This window comes from Mesocricetus auratus, unplaced genomic scaffold, assembly GCF_017639785.1.
Source record: "Mesocricetus auratus isolate SY011 unplaced genomic scaffold, BCM_Maur_2.0 Super-Scaffold_100011, whole genome shotgun sequence".
Classification (NCBI taxonomy): Eukaryota; Metazoa; Chordata; class Mammalia; order Rodentia; family Cricetidae; genus Mesocricetus; species Mesocricetus auratus.
The window spans coordinates 57666187-57680814 of NW_024429195.1; the positions used below are offsets into that span (position 1 = coordinate 57666187).

The 14628-nt window shown below is 35.8% G+C and overlaps 1 protein-coding gene across 15 annotated transcripts in view; it reads right to left on the reverse strand.

Moving 5' to 3' along the window:
- Kcnc2 (potassium voltage-gated channel subfamily C member 2) overlaps positions 1-14628 on the reverse strand; it is a 183403-nt gene that overhangs the window by 63681 nt on the left and 105094 nt on the right. The window lies entirely within an intron of this gene.

Here is a 14628-nt window from a genome sequence, read left to right on the forward strand (position 1 = left end):
CAAGAACCTGTCTGAATTGTAAAGTACTTGTTTCTTTTTACCAAGGATTTAACCTTTCTAAAAATCAAGGTTTCCAGAAGACAATCAAGCAGACCTTGAAAAGTTTCCAGGAATTTTTTAACTGAATCAGAAATGATAAGGATTAATTAGCTACATCTGTCCTCATTACATTGCTGCTATGGCATCAATAATAGAATGAAAGGTCTGTCAACAGAAATTGGCAATGATGTAAGCTTTCCTGCCTCTCTTATCCAAACCCTCACTGCAAAGACATCACAGAAAAAGATCTAACAATAATATGGAGAGTATACAACCCATTGCACTTGGAAACAGAGTCTAAGAGTCTAATGAGTCTAAGAACATCATTAAAATGATTTTAGTTTAACAAGAAGAAAAATCTGAAAACAACATAGAATGTTCCCTTGATATATATAAAAGAGCATTACGTTGTTTATTCCAAGGACAGAAGAATCTTTGCTTATTGGTTACTGATTTATATATAACCAAATAATCACAAGGATGGAGAGGTACAAGAATAGTGAATGACTTGATAATGATTAATACAAAATTATACAACTGTCATGACTTGCAATTTATTCTCTTAATTCTCAGTGCTGCCCCATTTCCTATATTCTGTCAGTTAGATCACAATCCAGGGTTTGGTTGAGCAGTGTCATGCTTGGAAAGGATTAGAGTCCGATTAGCACTCCACTGTCAATCTCTTGACATTCTTATCAATTTTAGCAAGAGCCCACAGTTTGACATTTTCTTGAGTCCTCCCTACTCTTGGCAACTCATCCCTACTCTCTCTTTCTCCTTCGTGACTATTTCACGTCTTGTTTTCTTTCATCCTCAAGAATATTTCCCTTCTTGTTCCAGTTTGTTGATTTGGAGTTGTATTTTATTACAGAAGAAATAAATTAAAATTATCAAAAAGAGTTCCTTTCCTACATCAATGATTTACCGAATATACTTAACTATACTTAAATAAAGTCTGGTTTCCCATTAAATTGGATGGGTGTTCTTTTTTTCTGAGTTAGCCAAATCCCTGGCCTATTCAGTCCTATAACAGGGTAATTAATCTGTGTGATTAATTCCAAGTTCCATTTTGCCCTTAACCCTGAACGATGTTTTCCATAGACCATAAATATTATTATACTTTGGTCTTAGTTTTCAGTGGGAAACCAAGATGACATGGCTGCCCCTGTAAGACTCACGTAGGAAGTGATAGCATCTGTGGGACTTGAGGAAATGGACAAATGCTTCCTGTTCTGTTCGTAAATGTGCTTCCTTAATCTGCTAAATAACTTTAAATTGCTCGATTTTCTTAATCTTGACTCTTCTAGTGTGATTATTATCAGTCATTCCTCTCTCATGAGAAAGTGGGTGTACACAGACTTTATTTGTGATTCTACACTCCAGAGAAACCTGTTTCAAGTAAGAGGGCAGAGGCTCAAGTGAGACCTCATCTGAGAATGTAACTTAGATTGAATTTGGCAAAATGGTGAAGTTACTAAGCAAAATATAGACTAGGTTTCACTCTTTCGTATAACAAAGACAATCTGCAGTTTGATTGGTTTCCTTGATTTTCTACAAGTATAATGGACAAATCCGGTTAGCGTTTACATATCACTATAGTCAGTCAAGTCTGTTAAAAGCAACTCATGTCAAACTGATTTCCATTTAGAAATAAATATCCAATTCATTCTCCCATATCTACAGGAGTTTCAGTTTATATAAGAATAGAGGGAAGCATAAGCTAGAATATATTTAAGTCATTTTTTAAAAAAATACTTTGGAACAGCTTCAGGGAAACAAGGATACTGGGGGAGATTGTCAGAGTGTAAAGGGTCTTTTTCTCTACAAAGTACATCATCATCTCCTCCTCATTCATTAAATGTCTTCCTAATACTTCACTTGAAGTATTATTTTTCTAAAAATGACTTAAGGTCATCACAGCTTTAATATGTGAAGGAAGCTTTGTATTGAACATAAGAAAAACTACATGGTCAATTTGTTATTCAAGGAATCTGTATGTATAGAAAGATTATGTTTACTGAGAATAAATTCCTGCTAATAAGTAGAATAAAGGAAAATTCATGAAGGCAGAGGCCAGCATAGCCTCTGCCATTAGTTGGAAAAGAACTTTGATACATTTCCTAAAATTCCCAACCACTGTTCCTTCATCTGAAAAGCTACACTTAAAACAATCTCTCCTGCTTTAATATTATGAGAAATAACTGATTTCTTAACACTATTTTTTCCTTAGGGTAGAGAGTTAAAGCCAGGACATTGTGAGCACCAAATACTCTTTCACCTTTAATCACCGGCATGAAAGTTTTTTATAAATAAAAATAAGATATCACATAACTATTCATAACAACTTCGTTGAGAATTGCCAAGCTTGCAAGCAACCATGCTCTCCACAATGAAGAGGCTAACAGACCCACCTGTAAAACACAGCTGTAGTGGCATCTTGCCTTGCCAGTGAAATTGTAGTAGTGTCCACACCCTTTGGGTATGGTTTCAGGTGCAGACATGACCCCTTAAGGTAGAGGAGGAGCTGGCATGGTCTCATGGGTCCTAAAAAGTGATTATTTCCTCTTATCTGTGTACATGCTTCTCTAATAGACACCTGTTTATCATTTATCTTGGGTCTGGTGAACCTCCACCTTCACACAGTCACAAAAGCCAACTCTCAAAAAACAAAGTGACATGGAAGAAACTTAAATGCATGTTGCTAAGTACTGGCTGCCTTCTCTTTCCCTACCCCCCGTAATTACTGCTTCTTTCACTGCCTCCAGACTTTTTTCTGATCCATGATGTCATGAAATTGTAATTCACAATTTTCTATGATGTAGGTAAATAAATCAACTTCTATTCTTTAAAATCTAATAAAGCAATAAGGAAAAAACATCCCACCTTATTTTAAAAAGTAATCCCACTTAATAAAAATATTTAGAAATAATATATTTTAGTTCTGATGACAAAGACTGGGGACAGTTCAATAATCTCAGTATAAGCAGCTTTACTCCCTAACAGCTATGTCACCTATGACGAAACAATTTAAATTTTAACCTCTCAGCACGTAAGTTTAAATATTTACAAAATAGAGATATCATGTGCAGTTATTCCCTGTGTTTGCTGTTCTTGATATGAAATATTTAGAAACCTAATCATCTTTTATTTCCTCTTGTGAAAATAAGAATGGTATCAAGTTATAAGATAGTTTGCCCAAGCCATTAGTATGAATTTACTACTTTCCACCTTCAAGAATTCTATAATAAGCAAGCAGCTTATTTACATTGATATGAATGTGCTTAATTAAAAAGTCTTGCTCATTTCCAAACCTTAAAGGGAAGGTCAGTTTACAGTGTTCACTATCCAATCTGAGCTTTTTGTAAGTGCACATGAATCATATCTAGATATGATTAACTTAAGACATACTTATATCAGTGAATATTTTATGTTACTAAACATTCGCAGCATTTTATAGATGTTCTCTCCTATTTTTCTTAATAAGAAACATAAGCAGCCGTTTAAGTGCTCATGTGTCCTACTGGGCTCTCATGTTGCTATGCAATCTGCTGCTATTTGTAAAATATTTATTTCACATTACTTTAGTTGGCTGACTCAGGTTTCATTTCCACAGAGAAATGCAGAGAAGCTTTTCAAACATTCTAAATCTAACCTAAATCCCTTTTCTATGTAGACTCTTAGATTTTCATGGTCTGGTGAGAGGATTTTTTTCCCAGCAATCATACTGGAAGAATTTCAAGGATGAATAAAATCACAAGCAAAGTGTGGTCTGAAGAAAAACATCACACAAGAGACCTGCTAATACATGGAGTAGGACTTTGCCTTGGGAGCTTAGAAATGTACTCCTAGAGTCCTGCTGATTCATTGTTTGAACTTGTTCAAGGACTCTCTTAACTGGATGGGTCAAAAGAGCAGAAAAGTGTGAATATTTCTACATTCTTTAATGGTAGCTTCTGGAGTAATAACCTGTTTTAAAGACACATCTCACAAAGGGTGCTGCTAAGAAATACAAAGCATCACTATTATTTATGCAAAATAATGTAGTAAAATGCAAATGGAAAGCCAGAGTGTATTAATTTGAAAAAAAAATGAATAGGTTTTAGAGGACTGGCAGAAATGTGAGGGGCCATTTGTGCCAATATAAAATAAGTTTCAAATCCTAAGATTCAGATGAAAGAAGGAAAATAATTATTGTGCATGCGAACCCTCAACTGTACAATGTACTCGGGGTCTTGGAGTTGAATTTCATTCACATTCAGATACAGTTCCATTTGTTCACACTTTTGTTTTGTTCATGAAAAGCCCAGCTGCTTGCCCAGCTGTGTATCAGTCATTCTTGACCACAGCTCTATTAGTGGGTTTGTCCTCCTGCTATTTCCTTCAATGCTAAAAATGGTAGAGTCTCTATTTCCTCCCTCTGAAGGTCACACAGAAAAGTTTCTGATTCTATGAAAACGAGGATTATAAAAGAGATACCATTCAGATATTCTCACATAAACATATGGTGTTTATCAGAATTCAGTCCTGAGTTATTGGAGCTTTATCACATAGCTGTCAAATGATCAATTATCTGAAGATAAAGAGCTCAGCTTTTGCAAAAAAAAATCTATATACCTATTACTGCCATTCCAATTCCAAGTAACTACTGAAGAGAACAAAATAATATACACAAAACATACGTTAAGAGTTGCTGTCATATTTTTGTAAGTTACCACATTTGTCAGAGAGGCAGAACCACTGTGATCTGTGGAACAGGAGAACCAGGGTCTGCTTTTTCTGAGACCAACAGCGGTTTGACATGCTGTCCTCCTTGTTGGCAGTCATTTATGCCCGAAGCCAGGGTACTTTACAACTGTGTCGAAAATGGGATTCTGTGATCATATTTTAGGGAAAGTTTAAGTGTCAGAAAAGAATTCAGCTGGATGGGACTCAAGACTTCTACTCATTAGTCTCACTGTATTTAGTCCTTGAGTTGTAATAAGATTCAACTTAATAAAGGTACTTGCTCTTGTAAGTACACCTTAAAGAATAAGCTAGTTTCCACAGCCTTTGTGTTGGAATTGAAGAGCTAATAAAGAAACAGTTGATGGAGCTAAGATAAATTGTGTTCAACCTGCTCCTCAAGCAGACCTACATCAGAGGTTTGCTCCTGCTTCAATTAATCTTGTGTTATTATAGCATTATGCACTTAAATATGTTTCTGCATGTCTTCTGAGAAACAAGGTCTGTCTATTCATATGGCCATTAGGAAAATGTATAAAAGAATCAATAACATTTTCCTGGTGTTATATAATTTGGATAGATGCATAAATTTACATACTGGTTGTGCCCTTTAATTGGATGTCACAGCTGGCAGTATATAGAATAATCCAGATATAAAGCATACAAACAGAAAAAAAACACAAACAGATAATTTGCCTTTTTCCTGAATCATTTTGCCAGCACCCTTTCAGAATTTTTCACTTTCAATAGTGGTTGTGAGTTTAAAGTGTCTTGGTAAAGTATATAGATAAATTATTCAAATCTAGAATTATATCATAGATTTTTGACTACATACAATTTTAATACAGTTTTGTCTCAAATACAATGTATGTCATAATCATGATAGTCTTTAATCATTTTAGGCCATAAATATTGATCTATGTGCACATAGATTCTAATGAAGGTGAAATTAAAATTTTAAGTAATCATATATCAGGAGATATGCTGCTGCACAAAACACTATGAGATTAAAAACAGTAAGGGAGTTTTAAAATAAGACATAACTTATATAAACATCAACCTAATTTGGAACATAAGACTAAATGAAAACCCTAAAACTACTCAACTTCCAGAAGAAAACAATGGAAAAATAACCTTGTAAAAAGTGGGTTAACCCAGTAGTCATAACCCAAACCTTTGCACCCTAAAGATGATAAAAAATGAAGTCTTGTTTTCTGTTTTTATAAAAACAATGTAGCAAAACAGGCAAAAGCTCAGAAGTCATTGGCAAAACATGTGAATGGTGAAGGACTTGTGCCTACAGTATCCAAGGAACTCAGGACCAAGCATTAAGAGGGTCAACCAGACAAACACTGGACAAAAATTCGGAAGATGTTTCATTAAATAAGAGAGCAGATGCTGTACAAAGTATGTAAAATAAGTTCAGTAGTCAACAGAGAAATATGAATGAAATCAAGTACTGGAAAGGCTAGAAATGAATGCTGTGCAGCATAGTCACAAAGATACTTTATTAAGAATACTGTGGCCGGGCGGTGGTGGCTCATGCCTTTAATCCCAGCACTCGGGAGGCAGAGGCAGGTGGATCTCTGTGAGTTCGAGGCTGGGCTGGACCGACAGCCTCCAAAACAATACAGAGAAACCCTGTCTCATAAAAACCAAAAAAAAAAAAAAAACAATACTGTGAAAAGTTGCATGGTGCTTCATTTACCTTGGGGCACATGCAATACTTGCACGACTATATTGCATTGGGCCATTTAGATAATTTGATAATGTGCATGAAAACATATTCTTACTAAATAACTTCAAAAAAGGGAGAGTCTCAGAATATGAGCATCAAGATAACTGAAGCTACTCATTCATCCATCATTCTAGCATATAACCTGGAAAAAACTATCAATAGTTAACTGGAAATTGTCAAAGCTCAAATAAAATTTTACTTAATCTGCATACTAGACATTATACACTTCTAATTAAAACAATTGATGGCCCAGACTTTGTTGTATCTGGCCCCTTTCCTTCTCTGATTTTTAGGTTTGCCAAACTTGCAGCTAGCCAAAGATGGAAAATGGTATGGAAAAATACTGAATGAATGTCAGGGGATCTAACGCTTTATCCTCTCTGAATGTGACCAAATCAATTAGCCATAATAAAATTCGATTTCTTTTTAAGAGGACTTTAAATGTATCTAATTCCATTGGATGACAAATTAAAGTGAAAGAAAAGTAGCTCCCTGAGCCATTATATTATAATATTGAATTTAAAGTGTATCATTAATAAGATGTTGAAAAATTAAAAATCTTGACTCTTTTGAATTCCCTTCACATATTTTATTTATAGCCCATAAATTATTATTTTACCTATTTCAAATTATTTTAGATATTCCACTCAAGTAAATATGAAATTGTGATGTACTTAGGACTGTAACATAACTAAAAGCATGCTAGTTGGTAGATTAAGAACACGCTTTTCCATATTTTGTCACTATGCTATGGCTTGGCATTCTTCATATCTCTGGGTAACACTGGTATCAATGCCTTAGCACAGTGGCTCTCAACCTCATCGAAGCTGTGACACTTTAACACAGTTCCCCACATTGTAGTGCCCTCCCCCGCCCAACCATAAAACTGTTTTCGTTGCTACTTCATAACTATAATTTTGCTACTATTATGAATCATAATGCAAACACCTGTGTTTCCCATGGTCTTAGGCCATCCCTATGAAAGAGATGTTTAACATCGCCTCAAGGGGGTTGTACCTCCCTGGTTATGAAGCACTACTTAGAGAAACATTAGGTGTTTAAGAGAATCATCCTCTAAGCAGGACCTGGCTGAAAGTTATATCACAGCACTGAATTATAAATATTAAGACTGTCTGAGGAAATCAGCTTCTAAACAGGAGGTAAATGAAAGATGTGTTATAACACTGAATTGTGTATATTAATTTGCCTTTAAGGAAAGAACTTATGCTTATGCAATGAGATGCCTGTGCACACCCATCATACCAATACTGACAGTTTTCAGTCAATGAACCTAAATGAACACATTTTATTTTAAGGCAGACTTGCTTGCCCTGTTGATATGATGAAACTTTCTCACATACCGATAGGTGTCTTGTACTGGGTGGCAAGCTTCACTCCAAAGACAAAGCTTTCTAATTAATGTGATTTCTTATCCGTTCCCATACACACAAAAGAACAAAAACAAACAAAGTAACACAGTAGAGGAAGGCAGCTAATTGAATTTCTAAAAAATGAACATTTTACTTACTTGGTTTTTTTCCACATGAATGAGAATGGTTAAATTTCACGGAACACATTGTTCAGAGACGTACTGTATCATTCTGAAGCAATTTCACATCTTAGCCTATTCTAGGAATCCCTGTAAGGAATTCTGAAGTGTTTTACCAAGAAGCCATGTTTTGTTTCTGAGCTGGCTGTGTGGTGGGTTAGACAATGTGAGGAGCTTTGTACTGGGCTTGGCAACAGAGAAGGAAGGATTTGTTGATTTCAGTGTAAGAGTCTAAGAATCCTAATTTCCACACAATAAACAAATGTGGCCACCATCTACTATCCCTGGCTCCAAAGAGCTATGTAGTGTACAGGTGCTTCTTCATCTGAAAATTGGAAGGACCAAGAACTGTAGTTCTACTCTGTTTCAGAGCAGATCACCCAAAGCTTCAGGTACAGCCTCACTGGCACTAGACTGTCCTTCCCCCGTCAGCACCAAGGGGAAATGATGAAAGGAAAGTGAAACAAAGACTGAATTCATATTCCTCTGTGACCAAACTTAACAAGCCTTGAAATCGTGAGAAAATGAAATCCCATTTAAGAGGAAAGAATGCGTGTACATTACCCAATCATCAAGTTCAAACCACTTATCCTCGCAATGCAAGCTGACAGCATATGCACATGTATAATCAAGTGGGAAAAAGTAAGGTGCATCTTAAAGGAGTACCTAGCACTGGAAAGTCCCCAGCCCAAGGGATCTGTCAAGAATAATTTCTTTGCATGTGTTGGCCTCATGCTGAGTTTTGTCACAGGGCAATTTCATCAGTGGAGACTGTGTGAAGCTCACAAGCAATAACAGATCTTTATTCCCAGCAAATGTCTTCTCTAGGGGAAGATAAATCAGGTTTCCTGTAGTGGAAGTAGACATATTTTTGTGTTTGCACAAAAATTAAGAAAGGAGAGAAATGAGTTGTTTTTCCATATGTGAGGTCAAAAAAAACAAACAAAAAACAAGCAAACAAACAAAAAAACGGTGATGCTGTGGTGGTGGAGTAGATTTCTCCCCGCCCCTTTCCTAACTAATACTCAATCGTTTGGAATACTTTTAAAATAGAATCATTAGATGTGGATTAGGTAACTAAGGTGACAAATGCATTGTTGCCTATTATTAATTTTGGAGGAAGCCAATGGCAATAGACTCAGGAAGAAAGTATGCTGGGAACCAAAATGGACTTCCTTTGGGATCATTAGCAGTGTAAATGACTGGACATATTCATATTTCCTACCATTGGCCAAATACATATAAGAATGTGTGTATAAATGTACAACCAGATTTCATATATATATATATATATACATATATTTAAATACATATGTTTCTAATGACATAAACACATACACACTGATTTTGTATTTTAAAATAAAAAGAAAGAGTTATAAAATTCACCCAGTAACCTCGTATAATGCAGGGACACAAGATCAACTGTCACATGGAAAAAAATTGAAATGCCTTAGAGAATTGATTCTTATTATCAATGACTATTCTAGATATTCTGTCCTTACCTGGTTTCCTTACTCTCTAGCCCCAGATGGTACATAAAGGTGTATACATATCTCATTGTAAGGTGAAGTGAGTACACTTTAGCATTAGTAATTCAAAGTTATCCATTAAGCAACAGATGATACAATGATTACAAAACTTCATATCTGCTAGGTGGTGTTAACACAGACCTTTAATCCCAGCACTTAGGAGGCAGAGACAGCTGGATCACTGTGAGTTAGAGGCCAGCCTGGTCTACAGAACAAGTTCTAGGATAGACAGAGCTGTTATACAAAGAAACCCTGTTGTGAAAAAACTAAAAAGTGAACCAAAAAAAAAAAAAAAGCAAACAACAGCTTCACATTCATAGAGAAACTGACAGAAGCATATAAGAATCAGCACAGTACATTTGTTCCAGAAACATTAACTATGGAGCATTTTGCACTTTAGCAGCTTCCAATGAAATGTCATTCTGCCCATGATTTTGAACTCTGACTAGTCCATGCAATCCTCATCATAAACTTTTACTTAGAATTTATATGCCTTGGGTGTCTTTGAAATAATTTCCAAGTGTCAATTAACCTTTGCAATATACTTTTAGAGTAGATCCACATAAGAAAAAATAACACAGAGAACTTAAGTAATTTGCCAGAAAGTAGAATCAGGATTCAAGTTCAGAAGTCTGCTTGAAATGTGGATTTCCTTCAGATTGATAAATCAACAAGAGTACAATCATGTATTTCATTTTTTAAACTATGCATGTGTTATTTAGAGAAAACTGCCAGTAACTGTGTGTGTGTGTGTGTACAAATGAGTAATAACTTTTCAGTACAGCTCCATTTTCTGTCAGCAAATTTAAAGCAAATTGTTTTATGTTTGATTAAGATAAATAAAACCAATGACAGTCAAGAGTAGAGATAATTGCTCTTTATAATAAATTCATTATTCATTATGAAGTCACATATCATAGAAGTAGTGATAACAAGTATTAGTAAGCAACTTTCATATTCTATGTATTGATTGGAATATATAGTTTATTTTGCTAACTTCTGTTTGAAAAGGAAAGTGTTCTCTAAGATTAATCTCTGTTTAATGATAAGACCAGTCAGCCTCAAACCTTTGTAATAGTTACAGGTTCAGTTGAAGCACAGGGAGAAAACACACAATATATCTATTGATTTGAATATATTGCTTGCAAATACTTCCAAGTGATACAGTTACAGCTTTTTGGTTTAAAACCCAGAAAAGTACAAGGAACTTGTGATGACATTCCCCAAATAAAAGATTTTTTGAGTAATCTTAAAGAGCAAACAGAGAAAAACTAGTTCCTAAGTCATCAATCTTACCCTTTCCAAAATATTCAGAAAGAGCTGCAATACAATTACTCTGCCTGATACATATTAAAATGAAGAGCTCTCCAGACTCCTTTATTTCCTGGAAGTAACAAGTAGAATACTGGTGCAAGCCCAATTCACCTTTAAAGTCTGTATTCACATCACAAAAAAGTAAAATAAAAGTTGAGGAAAACAAACGTAAGACTTCAGAGCAAAAGTCCTCAGAACCATCCTTGGGCTCCTGCCTTTGGAAGCAGACACATCATTTCAGCTGATAGTAACAAAGAGTCGAGTCGATCAATGCCGATTTGACATCATTTTCTACTCACTTCTTTACTGACATGACTCTGTCTTGTTAAATATGTATTGAAAATTAACTCCCACTATGGATTTTTTTTTTACCTCGAGGATAAAGATTTAAATGAGAAACACATAAGTCACAGATGTGGCCTTCAGAAAGCTACTCAACCTCTCTGACATTTAGTTTCTGCATCCACAGTTTTGAATGAACTTTCTGATTTAAAGACATGGGACATGCCTTCTCTGTCAGTAGGACAACATGGTGACACACACAAAACATTAAAATGGGGTCTGAAACAAGACAGAAGCACACAGCTGCTCCGATGACTACTCTCATCTTCATTGTGATGTATTTGTCCCCTGCCTCAAAATTATTCATGGATTCTAAAATATACACGCCCATGGTTTACTCATTCTACATCCCTGAATACTTAAATTCTTAATATATTACCCACTGTGAGGCCTTTAAGAGAAAATTATACTTAGAAAATAGAGGAAGAGAGAATGTGGTGATTATATTCTGTTCTGATTATAGCTTCAAAAAATTATGTTCATCATTGCATAGCTATATCATTCTTTTCCATTGTGAGTGAACTGGACATTCTTTCAAGGGGCAAAATGGGGACATGATGTATCCCTCCTTTCCACCCCCAGAATCACTGGGTTAATTTCTCTAACAGTGTTGTTTAAGCATCCATCTTAGCAATTATCTGAAAACTACTCAAAGTTAAGTTTGTGACTAGACTTGACTAAACTTTCGACGGCCACTGTCCCTTCCAGAGCAGCTGCTGATTTCATAAACCCAGCAATTACTACTTGTTGCCGTAAGCCCTGTTTAATACATTCTAACACACACGCAAAAAAAAGAAATGTGTTTACATGAATCTCTGTCATGTTTGAAAGTTCAGCTCATTTTGTTGGGAAAGGGTATTTAAATATTTTCACAAAACATTCAGGTGATATTTAAACTATTGCAGAATGATTCAACCTAAATCTTTTGAAACTGCATTTGTATATGTGTCTGGGAGAGAAAGGAGGAAGGTGACTGCAACTGTCACAATTTTCTTATAGTCAAATACAAGGTGAGCTGGGAATTATTGCAGTAACATACTAGACAAAGTACCAAGTTTGCAATCTAGCTAAATCAGTATCAAAATCATATTCATTCGTTAATACAACTGTGGAAGTTTATCTCTTACCAGTATTTCAATTTCCTCACATGATAAAACGCAAACTATCTTTCATTCATTACTGATCGTCTTCCAATAGGCAAACATGGAAGATTCTAGAGAGATAGCATGTCTGGACCTTACGTTTTAATGTCTCTACTATTCCCCTTCATGCTCGTTACTTCAGGATGGTATGAAAATACAAAGTAGATACTATTCTCCTGGCACCAAAAACAAAACATGTGTCTGGAGTTATCATTTAGACCATGGTACTCTAAGAGATAACTTTTTTTTGCAGACTTTGAGTTATTTTGGAGATCTCATACTTAGTAGTGTCTACAAATAGAAGAGCTGTGGTAGGGGTTACATCACTGCTAGATATGAAACTAAAGTTACACAGGGTTACATTGCATCCAAGCAGACATGCAAGCATACAAGAACCTTTTTCCTGTTGCCTTCTCAGATCACAAGTTCTCCTCATGCTGTAAAGAATAAAATGATATTGAGATGATCCCCTTCTCTGACTGGACAGCTCTTATGAGATCCTGAGGACTTGGCATGATGCCTACAAACAGACAAGGGAACCCAGCAACATGCAGAGGAAAACGAAGGTTTTTGTTTTAAATAGCTCATTAAGAAAAGCTAGTTGAGACGTAGTGGTGCATGCTTTTAATCTCAGCACTTGGAAGGCAGAGGCATGCAGATCTCAGTGAGTTCCAGGTCAGCCTAGTCTACAAAGCAAGTTCCAGGACAGCCAGGACTATTACACAGATAAATGCTATCTTGAAAAAAAAAAGAAAAGTCTGACGATAATATAAAACAATTAAGAGTAAGAGGACCATGTAAAGACTTCATGGATATTTTTTCCAAACTAGAATTTTTAAAATGCAATAGATAAAAATGAAAAATGGGATTAAAACTTTTAGAAATTGCAAAGATCTGTGGACAGGAGTATCTCAGAATACAAGAAGGAATAGATAAGAATATAAAAGACTAAGAGAAAAGTTGATTCTGAAGGAAAATACAGGAGGCTTGATATGCAAATAATGGGAATTTCAGATGAAGGGAAATGAGCAGATGAAAGAGAGTGAATAATCAAGCCAACAATAGACAAAACATTTTCTGCACTGAAGAAACACTTAAGTTGCAGATTGAAAAGGTTCACTCTGTCCTAGGAAAGACTAATGGGAGGAAAAAAAACATGTCCTGGAAAATTATTCTGAATTTCTAAGGTTAGGTGAATTATTTAAAGGAATCGGAGTAGCATTCAAAAAACACCTGAAATACCAGAGTATCAGTAATATTTACAAATCATTTAGAGAAGATGTGATTAATAACTTATACCCAGAATTGAGGGTGCAGCCACTAAGCAGAGAGCTTGCTAGCATGCATGAACTCAGAACCGCATAAAACCAGCCTCGTCGTGTATGCCTGCAATCCAAGGATTAGGAAAGTAAAATAGAAAAGATCACAGTTGAGGATCATTCTCCTGCATATATTGTGAGTCTATCCCCAGCTACATGAAGGCTTTTCTTTCCTTCTTTTTATTTAAATTAGAAATAAGCTTGTTTCACATGTCAGTCTCAGCTCCCTCTCCCTCCCCTCCTCCCCCGCCCTACTCATCAGCCCCCCAGTCCCCCACCCAAACCACACTCCGATCCCCAGGGAGGGTGAGACCCTCCATGGTAGGGTGTACAAAATCTGTCATTTCATCCAGGGCAGGGCATAGGTCCTCCCCCAAAAGTCCGGACTGAGACTCCAATCCTCACTGTGGGGTGGGTACTCAAAGTCTATTTGTATGCCAGGGATAAATACTACCCAAGGCTCATAGATTGGGGGTTGGAGAGATAGCTCAGAGGTTAAGAGCACTGACTGCTCTTCCTAGAGGTCCTGAGTTCAATTCCCAGCAACTACATGGTGGCTCACAGTCATCTGTAATGATATCTGGTACATTCTTCTGGCCTGCAAGCATATGTACAGATAGAGTACTGTATACACAATAAATAAATCTTTAAAAAAATTAGCACAGAAAAAAACCTATGTTAATATATGTTGTAAAATAGTATATACATATTATGTACTATATATAAACCATGTCCAGATATCACTTACTAGACAGGAAAATAAGAGGTAGACACCTCTAGATGCACAACCATTTTCCCGGTGGAAACTGTGGTGGTCACCAAACTAATATAAAATGCAGCTAGTCTAAATTCCCCATAGTCTTTCCGTCTTAACACTCTTTTTCTGTCTTTTAAATGTATGAAAATGTGTTATTTTATTTCTTTTCGTTTATTA